This window comes from Ochotona curzoniae, unplaced genomic scaffold (genome assembly GCF_017591425.1).
Source record: "Ochotona curzoniae isolate NIBS_2020 unplaced genomic scaffold, NIBS_Ocur_1.0 contig_2688, whole genome shotgun sequence".
Taxonomy (NCBI): domain Eukaryota; kingdom Metazoa; phylum Chordata; class Mammalia; order Lagomorpha; family Ochotonidae; genus Ochotona; species Ochotona curzoniae.
The window spans coordinates 8,201,796-8,217,625 of NW_024465553.1; positions in this window are offsets into that span (position 1 = coordinate 8,201,796).

Sequence of the window (15,830 nt, forward strand, 5' to 3'; positions counted from 1 at the left end):
ATGCACTGTTCCTGGCTTAACTTCTCTGTCGAGCATCATTCTCTCTCACCCTGACCTGGCCCGGCAGGTCATTACACGTTTGCCAGGCACTCTAACCCCCAATATGAAAAAGGAGGTTGTATTACAAGAAAGATTGTCTTCTAAGGCCTGCAGAGTTGACCTGTGTCTGTACCTTGCCCTGGCGTTCCTGACTCTTCTCCCTTCTCTATCACCAGATCCGGAAGTTTGTGAATTAGCTCAGTGGCGCAGATGAAAAGAGATCCTGTGGGTCACATACGTTATTTTTAATTCCAGTAGCCCCTTTAACAACAGTAAAGAGAGGCCAGCAGTGCGGTGCGATGGGTCAAGTTAGTGCTTGGCATCCGTGTCAGAACGCTGCCTTGAGTACTGATTGCTTCATTTCCAGCCCAGCTGCCTGTGAATGCACCTGGCCAGGCAGCAGGCGATGATCCGGGTGTTTGGACCTCTGCCCTCCAGGTTGGCAGACCAGGACAGAGGTCCTGGCTCCTGACTTCAGCCCGACTCAGAACTGGCTATTGCAACCATTTGGGGAGTGAGACAACAGTAGGAAGATCTCTCTTTCTCCCTCTCTGTTTTTCCCTTTCTGATGCTTTCCTTCTAAATAAATAAGTGAACATTAAAAAATGTAGAGAGAAATATGTTAAATTGGTTAACTGATCTATATTCATTCATAAGTAATCTATCTAAAAGATCATCTTTTCAACACGGGCTCCCTATACACATGTGAGCATGATACCGGACATTTTTGCTTTGTGCTCAGTCTCAGATATCCAGGGTGTATTTTCCCCAGCAGAGCACAGCCCAGGCCTGAGGGGCTGTATTTCAAGTGCACTGAGCTGCCTGTGGCTCGTGGCCGCCAAGGTAGGGGGGAGAACCCAGAACATTCCGGCTACTGTGCAGAGCTCAGTTGAAGAGCGCATGTCAAGCCCAGGCAGGAGGATTTAGGTCTCCGAGCCTGACTTTCTGAAGCAGGTAGCACCTGTCATCCGCGCATTCCAGAGACCTGCAGGCAGTTTCTTTCTGGTCAGCAGAATGACGAGAAAACCCATTTCTGACTATTTGGACCTTTTTTTCCTTAAAGGCTCAAGTTACACAGAAGTCCACAGAAAGCAAAGCAAACACAACCGAATGCTTTCCTCCTGCTGTAACTTACCTGCTCCCTTGGAAATCATTCTATGAGTATCGAAATTACCTTGCCCTTAAAGTTGCCAAGCGTCATTTATAAGGGCTTGGTTTCCACCTTCCCTTAGAATGCCTCAAAGATGTGATGTGCTGGCACAAAGCTGTTTAAAATCAGCTCCCTGCTTTGTAGCTTTTGCCAGTTGCTAAGGTGTGGATACTCCCACCACGGCCAAAGATTTCCAGACGTCAACATGTTCACATAGAGGTGGGAAGAGAGGCTCCCAGCCCCAGTGGGAGACAGCCCCCACCGGAACACAGGGAAAATGAACCTAACAAGTAAATCTATTTTATGCAAGATAATATTGACACTTGTGTGTAGGTTTTTCAAAATATACAAGTTTTCCATAAGCTTTTTCCAAATATCTTGTCTACAAAGTCTTTTTGCACCAAAATAAACTGATCTCTTAAAATGATTATATATTTGAGAGGCAGGGAGATAGATGTGTGTGTGTATATAATATTGGGAGCGAGATACAAGTACAAGAGCAGAAGAACTTCCTTCTACTGGTCCCCTGAGCCAAGACCAGGGCCAGGAGCTACACATGGGAGTCAGGGACCCACTTACTTGAACCATCACCTGCTGCTTCCCAAGGTTGACGTTAGGAATCTGGAGTCAGCAGCCAGATACTGAAGCCAGGCAGATGCTCGAGTGCGGGATGAGGGTGCCTTCCCCAGCACTGAATTGCTAGGCTACACACCTGCTCCTAAGCTAAGCGTCTAGCTCCATTTTCCATGAACTTTTTGAAATGTCTTCCTATATGAGGACTTTGGTTTTTCCATTTCCAGGGAATGGAATAATAGGATGTATCTAATCAGTATTGCTCTGTTTACATAGAGTTGAAATTGAGATCAGCCTTCATTAGCACCTATTTTGGTCAGATGATAACTCTACTACCACTATTCCTTAAAAGGAAACATCAACTACACAAATAGCTTGGGAATTTATTTGAATTTCTCTTTGATCTATACTTTCAGAAAACAAACAAACAAACAAAATCCTCATTCTCTGTGGATCTGAAATAAGGACTGTAAAGCCAGAATGGGTAATCCCAAATGCAATACCTGGAGTGTGGAACTGTAAATTACAAAATCTGTACTCTTTTTTAAAAAAAAATTTATTTTATTTTTATTGGAAAGTCAGATCTACACAGAGAAGGAAAGACAGACAGGAAGCTCTTTAATTCACTCCCCAAGTGGCCACAACGGCTGGAGCTGCACCGACCCGAAGCCAGGAGCCAGGAGCTTTCTCTGGGTCTCCCACGGGGGTGCAGGGTCCCAAGGCTTTGAGTCGTCCTCAACTGCTTTCCCAGACCACAAGCAGGGACCTGGATGGGAAGCAGAGCTGTCTGGATTAGAACTGGCACCCAGGTGGGATCCTAGTGCATGCAAAATGAGGACTTTAGCTGTTATGCTATTGAGCTCTTTTTACACAACTAATTACTTGCATCTTTTCCTAAGGCGTAACATCCCTGGCATCGTAATTTCCACTTGTCAGGCACGCTGACACGCCAGTGAAACTGTCCGCTTGACCACTGTGTGTGTGTGCTTGCTGCCACTACCCTGTGTACTATGCATGGGCAGCGTCCTCCCTTTTCCGAGATCTTTGGGCACCCCTGTGGTCTTGGTGAGTCCCATAGCACTGTGGCTCTGAGAGCTCTCACGTCTCAGCCACGTCAGGACTTGCTGCAGACATTTTGGGACTGTATTCACACTGCAGTGATTCGTGTCAATCAAGATGAGTGAAATTAATAGATTGTCCAGGTCTTTTACAAACGTCCTGGGCTCAAGACTTCTATTCTGAAATGTATCCGCCCCTGCACCAATATAACTCACATACTTCATCAAGCATCAGAAAGATATGGCCAGAAATTTAAATGAATGCATTTTGCATATAATATTTTGTTTCTTAGTATTGAGCTCGGTAAATAGGTTGAAATCTGCATATAAATCACTTATATTTGCCTTGTTGTCTCTGTGGGCTTGCTGCAATGGTGCTCCAAAAATCACGTGAAAGTTGTAAGAGATTGCAGGGCAGGGGAGAGAATATGGAATTATTTTTGTTTAAAAGAATAGTAGGAACCAGGAAGCAGGACTTTCTTTAGAGTGGATGTGGCTTACATAATTTCAACCAGATGAAATGTTGTCAACAATTTGCATTTTAAATATAATTAATTATGTTAGTTGGCCTGCTAGTGTACTAGGAAATTAAGATACCATACATGTTTATAGTAGGAAATTTCTCAATTGTCTTTTTTAATCCATGATAAAACTGCACATTTATTTTCACCAGAGGAAAGAAAAACATATTATGCTGCTAAAGTAATTCCAGTCTTTTCTAGGATTAGGAGTCAGTGGAAGGTTTGTGGGATTTATGATTTCTCTTCTCAAATGAGAACCAGATGGGCTAAACTAACAGCATCTACAGTTGGGGGGAAAGCTGGCAGGGTGAGTCGTACTTGGTGATTAAGCTTGTTGGTACACCTTCTCTTATTTAATGAGCTAGTCAGAAACTTGGTTTGCAAGATAATGTAACTCTTGAGCTCTGGTTTAACCCAGTAACAGTTCAGATTTTATTTTGTTCTGGAATAATTCGGTAACAATAGATAATCAAGTGAGTCTTTTTTATTAGAACTGGAAAATTCTTAACCCCAAAAAATCTTCCACTGAAAGTTCATCCTGCTGTTCACTTAAATGTAGACATAATCAGTTCACATATTAATGTATATAATAATAAAAAGTTAAAGAAATACTTGAAGAGAAGTATTTATAAATGTGTAAATGTACAAGATACATTTAATATATTCCCCTGACTATAAATGGATTAGCAATGGCTGCGGAATCAGTAACTATACTGTTTTAGTAACAGTTAGTAGTTTGACATAAATTCAAAGAACTAATTTCCATGTGCTCGATGAACCAGAGAGCAGATAGAAGCAGGTTAACCAGTGTCTGGGGGACATGATACAGGAGAAGTCATCTGGGTGTCTGTTCTAAAATCCTGGATTCACTGAATCGTACTTTCATCTGCATTCCATGACAGCGGGCTCTGTGCTTGGCTCTTGGCAAGCACCGTCTCATCATTGTCTCTGCTTTCCAGAGAGGCACCCTGAGGCTCAGAGAGGCTAAGGGTTGCCTGGGTTTGCACAGCCAGGATGCCGCAGAGCTGGGTGTGAACCTGAACATCCTGAGGCAGGGCTGCTCTAAAGTTCCTGCCCTGGGAGCCAGGCACACAAAGATGGATCGGATGCAGGTGGTGAGGTGCAGGAGTTCTTGCTCCCTTCACATAGAATCCAGATATAGAGTTGGAAGGCACCATGGAGATTACCTGGCCCAACTCCCTTTTATTGTAGAGAAGCAAACAATGACCTATGGCGCCCCATGCCTTGTCTTTGGCAGTGTATAGATTAAAATGATGACAAGCATGTGCTAAGAATTTGACTATATGCTCACATCCATCATTAAGTGTGATAACTATGGCTAAAATAGAGATGAAGAAGATAACACTGCAGTTCTGCTTTGTTCAGTTCAACAAATGTGAACAGAGATCGTGCTGGCTGCAGAGTGACGCACACAGCTCTGCCCATGTGAGACAGACTGCTAATTAACCCATCTTGGATATAGGATAACAGTTTTGCTCACTGTGTTGCTGGCACATGCACAAGGACCCCCTTTCCCCGGGAAGGGTGCTTTGGAATTAGAGTACTGGGGGGGGGGGGGGAAATCAGGAAGGGCAAAGGTGACCCAGAGAGAAGGAAGTGTGTGTGCCATGCCCCTGAACCCAGAGGCACCTGGATCTGCTTAAGCAGCCTGAGTCAGATGCTACGATTGGCTCCTCCAGTGCTGTCCTCCCCACCCTCCCCTGCCTCATGGGCACTCTGGCAGGCAATGTGGAGGGAAGGAGGTGAGGTGTCCATACATTGTGGTTTCTGGATGGCTGGCTGTGCTCTGGGGCACCTGTCCACCCAACTGCGTCTCACAGGGTCCTCTCAACTGTTCCCACTCTCAAGCCCCATGTAGTGCTGTGGTGCCCTACACCACAGCCAGTTCTTTGCTCCTGGTCCCTTTTTAAATCTTCATAGGGTGATCCCGGCAGTGATCTCTGAAGGGGAAGAAGATGGCAGGGGAAGGAAGGCTGTTGTTTTAAGTATGTAAGGTGGGCCGGTATATTCAGGGATTTAAGTTTGGAGGATAGCCTAAGGATAACTTACCTGGTCAAGGAGAATCTTGGTGGTGCTTGGGAACTTCAGGCTTTACTCTTCCAGGACTCCATGGGTCTTCAGGATGGTGACTGACAAGATCTGCTTTATGTATTGCAGAGCTCACTCTGGCTGGGTGTAGTCCACATAGGACATTATCTTTTCCCAGATCTGAAGCTGGGTAAGGGCCTGAGAAGTGGTCAGATCTCAAATCTGCTTTGAAGGTCCTGCTGCAGGATGCCCTTTCAGATCAGAGATGCTGGGATGCGACACCTAAATTGCCGTATCCACTGATGTCTCTGATAAAGGAATTTTTCCCCTAAGCAATTTGTTAAAATTTGTCACCTGCTGTCTTTGCTATTACCAGCTTCCCAATTCCTCCGCAGGAGTGTGTCTCTGTCCTCCATCTTAGCTGCCACTGCACAGTTTGGAATTGAGGTCTTCGCATTTTTTTCTCCTACCTGCAGTAATTTCTGATCTAGAGAGAAGATGTGAGGCGGATACAAAGGAGCATAGACAGCTGAGAAGTTGAGGGTATTCTCAGTCTGAAATGAGAAACAGAGACGGAAAGTGTTTCATTGGGTTCCTGGGTGCTGTATGAACCCCAATGCCAAGCAAATTTCCCATCTCAGATGTACCACGGCCTTGAGTGGGAATCTTTAAAAAGCCACTCACACGAGTGAGTGCTCTCTTCATTGCTTTGCCTTTATCACCCAGAAGACACATATTGCTGGCTTTATATTCTCATAGTGGTAAACTGTGGCATCAATTAAAAAGGGGAAAAAAAAACACAACAGATTTAGCAAGCATGAATGGAAAAATGACTTTCCGGTTACAAGGCGAAATTGTCAAGAATAAACCTTTTCAAAATACTTTAAGAAGCAATGAAACAAGCCATTGTGTCATGGAATTAGCCAATAGTAAATAGCTACTTTTGGCATAGGATACAATTTTCAAAGTTGTTATTAGATAGAGATTTCAAAATTGCTGCATCTTTCTTTTTTAGACTTATTTCTTTGAAAGGCAGACTTACACAGAGAGAGTGACAGCAAGAGAGGGAGAAAAAATTCCAAGCTCTGGTTTACTCCTCAGATGGGTGCAATGGGCAGGAGAGGACCAGGCCAAAACTGGAGTCAGAAGCTTCTTTCAGGTCTCCATGTGGGTAGCAGGGATTTAGGTACTTGGGGCATCTCCCGCTGCTTTCCCAGGCCATTAGCAGGTTGCTGGATTAGAGCATTCAAACACATGCCTATATGAGATGCCAGCATTGTAGGTGGCAGCTTCAGCCAGGGTGCCTCGATACTGGCCCCAAGTGCTGGACCTTAAACACCTTTAATAAAAGGATGTATTCAATAAATTTTGTTACTATAATGAAACATAAGGCAGACTACTTCGTAAAGAAAAAGACCGTTTGGTTCACCTTGCAGTGGCAGCACAGAACCTCACACAACAAGACGGCGAGTGCACATGTGTTTGTATGTCCCCCGGAAGCCAGCAGGTCTCAACCGTAAGGCTGCACCCTGGCAAGCCAAACCAAGCAGGTGACTCCTCCAAGGAGTCACCTCTCGGCACTGTAGTTGGATGAAGTTTCCCCTCCTCATACTATCAAATCATAAAGCTTTGGGGATTACCTTCTGCATGAATTTGAAACCAAACCAGATTCAAATCATAGCCGATGATGTGTTCTTAACACTCTAAACAACTGAAGAAGTGACTACTGAGAACAGCAGATAACATAAAGCATATGAAGCCTGGACAAAATGAGAGCAGGCTTTGTGCAAAATGAGGGCTGGAAATGTACATGGGGTTCTATAGACATGGATTGCCACCTGTTAGTGCAGCAAGGAAAGAGCTGGGCTCCTCATACCACCAGTACCCTGCAGGCCAGCCCGAGTGTTGCTATCTTGCTCAGTGCAGTGGGTGATGAGGAATGTGCTGTGCCACCTGGCCAGGCTTTGATGAGGATGCTATGAGGCACCTGTCTAGATTCTTCTTTGAGACTGAAGGATGCTTTCCCCAGGAAAGCTCCCAGGAAGGATGCTGGCTGACAACTCTCAGCTGTCAATCCTTTTTGAGCAGTACTAGCGGCAAAGGAGGGCTACTCCTCCCTTGGCCATTATTGCTTCTCCTGGGCAGCGCACAACCTGTGACTGGACATCCTTGTCTATGTCCCCGTTCAGGACAATTGCAGAGGGGGTCCTTTTGGGGTCAACTGAGGTCTCATAGTGGCTACAGCACAGCTCAATTTCTGCTTCTCCTGGTTTTGCATCCTTGCCTTCCTCTCCCAGGTGTTCATCACAAATAAATCTCTCGCATGCCAATTTCCACCTCAAAGGAATCATGGGCCCAATTACAATTTTGATGAATCTCTTGAAAAACAACTCACCCATAATCGCAAAATTCACCATGTTCTAAACAGCCAAAAAAAGTTTCTTATGGATTTTAAAATTCGAAGAAACACTGTAGTAGACAGTTTGCTAGAAAAGATGACCATGGCCTGATAAAGAATAGTGTTCTAGATCATGTAAAACAAGGACGGTCGTGTGTCACTTAAGGGGATGCATTCTGAGAAATAGATCGTCAAATGGTTTTGGTGAGCGGACATCAGAGAATGTAGTTACACCAGTAGAGACAGCTACAACGTCTCCTGGGACCGACATCACATATGCCATCTGTTGTTGACCAAAACGTTGTGAGGCGATGCATGACTATGACCATGGAGGTGGATGAATGACTATTGGAAGTAGGTCGTGACAAAAAAAAAGAGTGAGGCAAGACATTTAGACAGGCTATCCACCTGGGCACTAAAGACCCTTTAAACAGCTCTAAAACTTATGGTGGGGGAGGGGCAGGGCGGGAAGGATAAGCCATCTTTGACAAATGAGCTGGAAATGAGCTGGAGCTGTGTTGATTATTTCATGAATTCCTCCACCACTTCTGAAGAATGTCCATCATGCTTGAGTCTGTGGTACAGCAGTGACCTGGGCATTACTAAGAGGTGGCCCCGTTGCACGGCAGTTGGTTCAAACAGGAAGAGAGGACCACCAAAAATGGAGAAGTGACCGACTGGTGGCCCCAGGGAGAAGCTAAGTGAATGCTGAGCTTGTCATGCCCTCACCCTCCTCCAGCTCCCAGCTTGGGAGTTCTCCAAAGAGCATCCTTGTCCTGGAGGGGGAGCAGAGGCTGTGATTAGGAGCTGAGGGACATGTTTTGTAAAGCACCGAGAGACATTGGGAAATTTGCTTAGCACTTAATGAGGATTCTAGGGGATGGGATGAAGGGCTTAGGAGGCAAAAATATGCCCATGAAATGCTTCCATGCCATTTGAAGAGTGTGATGAAGAAGTTAGGGCTGTGAGATTCTAGCAATCAATATTGTGACCAGCAATGTTTATTCATGACAGTGTGGAGAGTAAACTGAAAAAGGATTGCTGACAGCACAGCCTCCTTCAGAAAACCGAGAGCCAAAGAGATCAGCAGATGAACCTAACCCAATTAAGAAAATGAAGAACAGAAAGCCGGCATAGGTTTTATAAATTACCAGCATCAATAAGAATAGCTTAAAGTATAAAAGTTTACATACTCATCTTAAATTGCTGTAAGAATAATGCCTTAAATAAAACAACAACATTGTTACATTTAGCATGGTACAATGCTATGCTGTTACAAGACACCTATATTGAAGTTACAGTGTTCAGACAATTCAGAACTCCACTGGCCGAATGGATGACATTTCCGTGTCTAGAAAGTAGTACGAAAAGCAAGAAAGAACAAGACTAGGGCAACGTTCTAAGAAGAAGGATTAAAAAACAAAACAAAAAAAAACTACATCTCCCATGTTGGTGGCAGAGACCCAAGCCCTTTGCCTCCTCCTGGCATACCTTGGCGGGAAACTGGTTGGGAAATGAAGTAACAGAGATGCAAACTGGCACTCTGACATGGATGCAGCAGTCTTACGCAGCAGCTGCACCATAGCCCTACTCCTCAAAACACAATTCTTAAACTGTAGCCTGGAGCAAGAGGTGTGTTAGGAGAAAGTGATCATTTTTTAGGAGATTGCAGGTGAATACGGTACTATTTACAGAGACATCCCCAGGTGCAATGGTTTGTTAGATTGTTCCCCTCAATCCACATGTTGAAAACTTATTCTCTAGGGTAGTGATATTTACAGGTGAGAGGCGATTGGGTCATTAGAGCTCTGGTTAATTTACTCACAGACTAATAGTTCAGTGGTTTGTCTTGGGAGATGGCAGGCTGGCTCAGTCCTGCTAGGTGAGGTTCCGATGCAGCTCCAGGCTGCGGCTAGCCTGCCTAGCAGGTGCCGGCACCATGCACTCAGACTGCACAGCCTCCGGAAGTGGGAGTCCACTGACTCTTCTTGTAAATCACCCGGTTGAAGGCATGCTCCTTCAGCAAGAGAAAATGATGGAGACATCAGACTTGAGGCGATTCCTTTGTTTAGAGGAGCAAGTAGCTCAAATGGTATTTTCTAGAATGTGTGATACACAAGTGTAAGGCACTGGTGCATCTCCACCCTAGCCTTGTAGCTCAGCAAATTAGGCATTTTCATGATACTAAGTTCATTGTGCTCAATAGTGAGCACAGATTGGGCATGGAAAGGCTTTTTATAGCATTTTTTAAAGTTTTATTTATTTATTTTAATTTGAAAGACAGAGTTACAAAGAGAAGGAGAGACACAGAAATCTTCTATCTGCTGGTTCACTACCCAAATAACCACAATAGCCAGGGTTAGTCTGAAGCTGAGAGCCAGCAGCTTCTTCTGGGCTGCCCATGTAGGGTGCACTTGAACCATTCTCTGCTGCTTTCCCAGGCCACAAGCAGGATGCTAGAAGGGAAGTAGAGCAGCCAGGACTCAATCTTGGGCCCCAAAGGGATGCCAGCATTGCAGCTGGAGACTTAGCTTGCTATGCCATAACAATAGCAAGGCTTTCTTGCTAACATTTTACAACTAGCCTATTCTCTCTGATTTTAATTTCTAAGATTTTTTTTTTCCTTGCAAGTTATCTTTAAATAACAAAATTCTTTTACTTCCCAGTATGCGATGCCTGTAATGACTTCCGTGAAACATTTAGGTCGTTTGGAGCTCAGGACTGTTTTGTGATGCACATCATTACGAAATATGTCCCATTAAGATGATACACAGGCTGAACTGAAGTTAATGAACCTGCCTTCCTGCAGGATAATTCAAACTTTAAGGGTGCTATTAACTTAAATAAAATAAGGAAGGGAAGAAAAATCAGGTTCATTGCACACCAGAGATCATGATCTTTATCCTCTCGGTTGGTGAAAGCATTTCTACCACTCAGTTGCTCTCACAGCATTATTAGAGTGCTTGCAGAACACACAGATGTATGTAATTGAGTACCTCTCTGTGGCCATTAAAAACTGCATGTGTTTCTACAGGGACCTCATGTGGGACTTGATTCACAAGCCCATAAGACAGTCTCAGTACCTTTAACCTTTATGGCATGCTGCATGGAAATATATGCCCCCTGCCCACTGACGTTTAAAGCAAAGGTGGGCAAACTGTGACCTGTGTCCAAATCCAGCACCCTCTTGTTTATCTACCGACTGTGCCTTGTTTTGCCCAGAACAGAAGAGCTTGCAACAATGTGTCTGGTTTGCAAACTCTAAATTATTGACTCTCTGGCTCTTTAAAGAAAAGGTTTTGAATCCCTTGGACCAAAAGAGGAAAATAACCCTTTGGTTCCATACCTGTTGACCTTACACAACAGTGAAATGAGTCAAGGCTGTGTGAAATTAACCAAGTAGTATTCCAGAGCACCATGTCTAGCTCACGTATCCCAGTGACAAAGGTCTGAGAGCCACTTGACCTACTTAGGAGAGTAAGTCATGTTGGAAAATCCTACAGTGATCATTTCAAGCTCATCTTCCGTTGTCAAGAAATTCAATAAGAGAATAAATAAAAACAATAGCCACGAGTCTTGTCAACCCTGCCGACACACAATGTCTCGTGTTCCCCTTCTGGCTCCTTGTGGCAGCTGTTGACTACCAAATGCTATTTCTAGAACTGTGCTGACATCAGCCGATGATCATCCACAGAGCTGTTTGGCATGACACACAGAGCGCGAGTCAAGGCTGTTAAAACAGAACAGTCCTGTTAAAATTACCTTTTTTCACATCATAAGGAAAATATCTGTTTGGCAAATCAATTCCTTCCTATAGCACAGGGAAGAACCATTTCCCAATCTCCCCCTCCCACCCCCGCAAAAAAAGTGATTCAGACACAGAAGAGAGAGAGAAGAAATCCCTTCCAAAATTAAAATGATAAAACAAAAATTTGCTTGACAGCGAAAGTACTTCCAAATGGTTGAAATTGAATCCAAAACTGAGCCTGCAACAAATTTAACTGACAGGAAAGTCTGCATAATGGACTTGGTTTTATTATTAATGCTAATATGAGAACAGTTTTATTCTGTTGTGTTGATGGTGAGAAAATAAATGCCCACCAAAGGCACTAAAATATCTGCACTCCATTGAAATGCTGATGGTGATTAGAATGCAAACGCTTATTCTTCACTTGTAAAAAAAAAAAAAGTTTGTTTTTCTTAAGGAGTGTTACTCAAGGAGTCCATTTCAGAATCAGGTAGAGCATGAAACAGCATTTAAGGGGGAAAAAAAAGCATTCAACGCAACATTTAAAAACCAGTATTTTTGTGAAATTTAAAATTATGTTGATATGAATTTATCAAAGCGAGGAGTGTCAGTGGACACTTCTTTAATAATGAGCCTCTCAAAGTTGAAGCTTACACATTTAGGGCAAGCAAGTCAAATGCAAATCGAATTTCCTCCTTGCTTGCCTCTCTCTGAAACTCAGTACTTGGATCCTCTCCTCCCCTAACCCCAAGTGACAGTGGGAGAAAGGCGGCAACCAATAGGGATTGCGGAGACATGGAGGCTGGGCCCCAATGTGCCTGGCTGTTCGCGGGCTTCAGAGGCAAGGATTGAAACTCCGTAGTTGCTGGTAGTCAGGAGGGCCAAAGCTGTGGAAGCCAGGACATGTGAAGCCAGCAAACCAGTTAATCTGAGAAGCAGCCGTTTGGTTTTGGAGATCAAGGCCAACATAAGGTCAGAAACTCCAGGTCACGGCCAGCAAGGAGACTGCATACAGGAATACCCAACCTTAAGGCAGCATCCGTGAGCATTTGCCTGCAATTCCTCCGTGTTCACATGCCGAGCAGAGGTTAGAGTTACCCTGAAAGGGACGCTCCCACAGATAAACCTTGATCATGACAAAAACGCTTGGCCAGACCCTAGTCTTGTCAGGATAAATTGAATGGCACCCCAGAGTTCTCAACATGCATGAATCATTCCCAATTTTCCCACCACTTTTACTGAACTTTTTTGCTGCATTCTGGATCAGTGCTGCTTAGGGTGCAGAGAATTTGATGATGACCTTCAAGATGGCCCATGTGTCATTCGTTCCCCCTGCATGTGCATGGGACCAGGTAATGTAATTGGATAGCATGCCCAAGACTGGGTTGCTGTCAGCCTTCTCCAAGGGAATCGAAAGCGAATTCATCCTGGGTGAGCCTGGCGTCATCATGCGAATACTTTAAAAAAAAAAAAAGGTGAAAGTCTGAGATAACATAGCCTGCTGGCCTCCAGGACCAGAGACAAACTGCTGTGCTAGAAGAGTACAGTGACTCTTATTCTCTTATAGCAGAGACCTAAGGGTGACCTCAAGAAGCTGCAAGCCAGAACTGGTTCCTATAGCTGCAAGAAAATAGACTGATGACCAGTGAGCTCGGAAGAGTGTCCTAAGCCTCCGAGGAGACCCCAGGCTGCACCTTGCCCTCAGCTTGATGAGCAGGGGGCCCCGCTGTGAGAGAAGTTTATGTCGTGGTAATTAGTTTTGAGCAATCGGAAGCTAGTGTTTCAGAGTTCTCTGCGTTAGTAACAATGTGTCCGCTAGTTTTCTGTGTTGACGGCAGTGTTCTGTGTTGGCTTTGACTGTGAGGCAGCCACTGGCTATGTGGGGCTGCGGAGGCTATTGCAGTTGAGTAGCTAATCTCTTAATTTTAATTGTAACTCACTGAAACTTAGGGAAGCCACGAGCCATACACAGTTCCCTATACATATATACACAGCTTTGGACTAATGATGAAGACAGTCGCCTTAGTTTCGCATTGTTGATTGTGAATTGCTGTCGGCTGGCTCCCTCAGACTGCGCCTGCGCGAGGACCTGTGCATGACTTAGCCCAGTCTCCGCCTCTAGCTGCAGGTCACTCTCTTCTCCAAACCAGAGTTTCTTAAGGTCATTTGAACACATCAAGCTGTTCCCCAAATGAGGTTTTTCTTCTGTGCCTTTTTCTCCCACCAAGACAGTCTTCCCTTCCTTCTGTAGCCTTGTAGTTCCTCCTTAATATTTAGGTCTTGATCCAAGAGTGATTTTCTAGGAGAAGTTACCTGATACTTTGCATCAAGAAGCTGTGACTGAGTAACAAGCTGCCAAAACTCAGTGGCTGTAACTCAAAAATGTGTGTTATTGGAGCCCGTGCCTCAGTGGGTCAGCTGGTGTAAGCCTGGCTCACACGCGTCACTGGGGAGGGGACTGGAAGTTCTGCTTCACCCTGGAATTCACTACAGTCCCGTATCAGGGACCCGTGGACTTTGGGGACTCCCATGGTCAGATCAAGTCACAAGGCCAAAGCCAGAGTTAATGGGTGGGGAAGCATAACCCCGCACTTGTTTGGGAGGGACTCCAGCAAAGGGCAAAGATGTGAAGAATCTGGCTAACTGATTGGATCTTCCCTATCATCTTCATTTAGATTTGAGTCCCAGATTGTTACTATCTTATAAGAAGCCTTTCTTTCAGGAGATTTGTACTTAATACTGAGGTATTTGTTAAATTCCTTGCTTAATGCCTGTTTCCTACACACATGCGAGGCTGTAAGCTTGATGGGGTCAGGAATTCTTTTTATTTTATTTTATTTTTTATTGCAAAGTGAGATTTACAAATAGAGAAGGAGAGACAGAGAGAAAGTACTTCCACCCATTGGTTCACTCCCTAAGTCATTACAATGGCCAGAGCAGAGCCAATCCAAAGCCAGGAGCTTCTTCTGGGTCTCCCACGTGGGTGCAGGGATCCAAGGCTTTAGGCCGTCCTCTACTGCTTTCCCAAGCCACAAGCAGGGAGCTGGAAGGGAAGTGCAGCAGCCAGGACACTAACCGGCACCCACATGGGATTCTGGCATATGCAAAATGAGGATTTAGCTACTAGGCTATCGTGCCAGGCCCAGGGTCAGGAACACTAACGATTGCATTGACTGCTGTGTTGCAAGCACTTATTGAGTAAGTGAATGAGTAAGACTGAAGAACACTTTAAAAAGCTGAATATGTTGTGATGAGCAAGGGTATGCTAATCGAAGGTTTAGCAGTTTGGTAGCCATTAGCAGCATGAGGAATCTGTCATTGAGTAAACAAATTTGTTAAAGTCAGGAGAAGTAACCAAGTGGAGGATGTGCATATGTGTGTGTACATATAGAAACAAATGTGCATTAAACTATGAAGGCATAGATGTCAGGAGGAAGGAAGGAAGGAAGAAGCAAGGGGAAGGAGGACAGAAGGGAGAGGGAGGAGAAAAATTGACAGGTGTCTTCAACCAGATCCTTGAAAATATAAATACAAAAATCCCATAGCAGTCAATGTATAATCAACCAGAACGCACCTCACATAGGTACCAGCCGTGGCATGATGGACTCTGACTCTGTAGATGCAATGTTGATGTCTGAAGATGCTTCTCCAGTGTGTAGGCACCACTCCAGAGGTGACTGTAACACACAGTCCTAGGACCCAGTAAACATTTTCTGTCCAAGAGATAGACAAAGAAACAGACATGTAAGTATACCGTTCTTTGGTTCACACCCCACATTCCCACAGAAGCCAAGACTGAGACAGGCAGGAAAATGCAATGCAGATCTCCCATGTGGGCAGCAGGATCACCCCTGCTTGAGTCATCACTGCCGCTTCCCTTGGTGTGCAATTGCAGGAAGCTGGAATTGAGGCTGAGCCGGGACTCGAACCCAGAGACTCTAACAGGGCACACGGGACTCCCTAGCAGTGGCCTAACCACTATTAGTGGCCTCAACAGCTGTTCTTATGATCTCTTATCTCATGGACTATGCAGAATCTACAAACTTTGAAAAGCTCCCCCATCTCATCTTGCCACACTCCTGCTGTGTTATTTAGAGCCTCGTGGCAGTGTTTGTGAAAGGTGAGGGAAAGGAAAATTGAAGTGCTGTTAGCCTTTGTTTTGATGCTGTGTTACCGGTGTGGATGTGGAAGCACCTTTGATGTCCACTGAGGAGCACAGAGACTCAGAGACGCTTGGCAGGTGGCTGGCACAGAGGTGAAGAGGCAGACTTGTCACCTGTATTGGAGAGCCTGA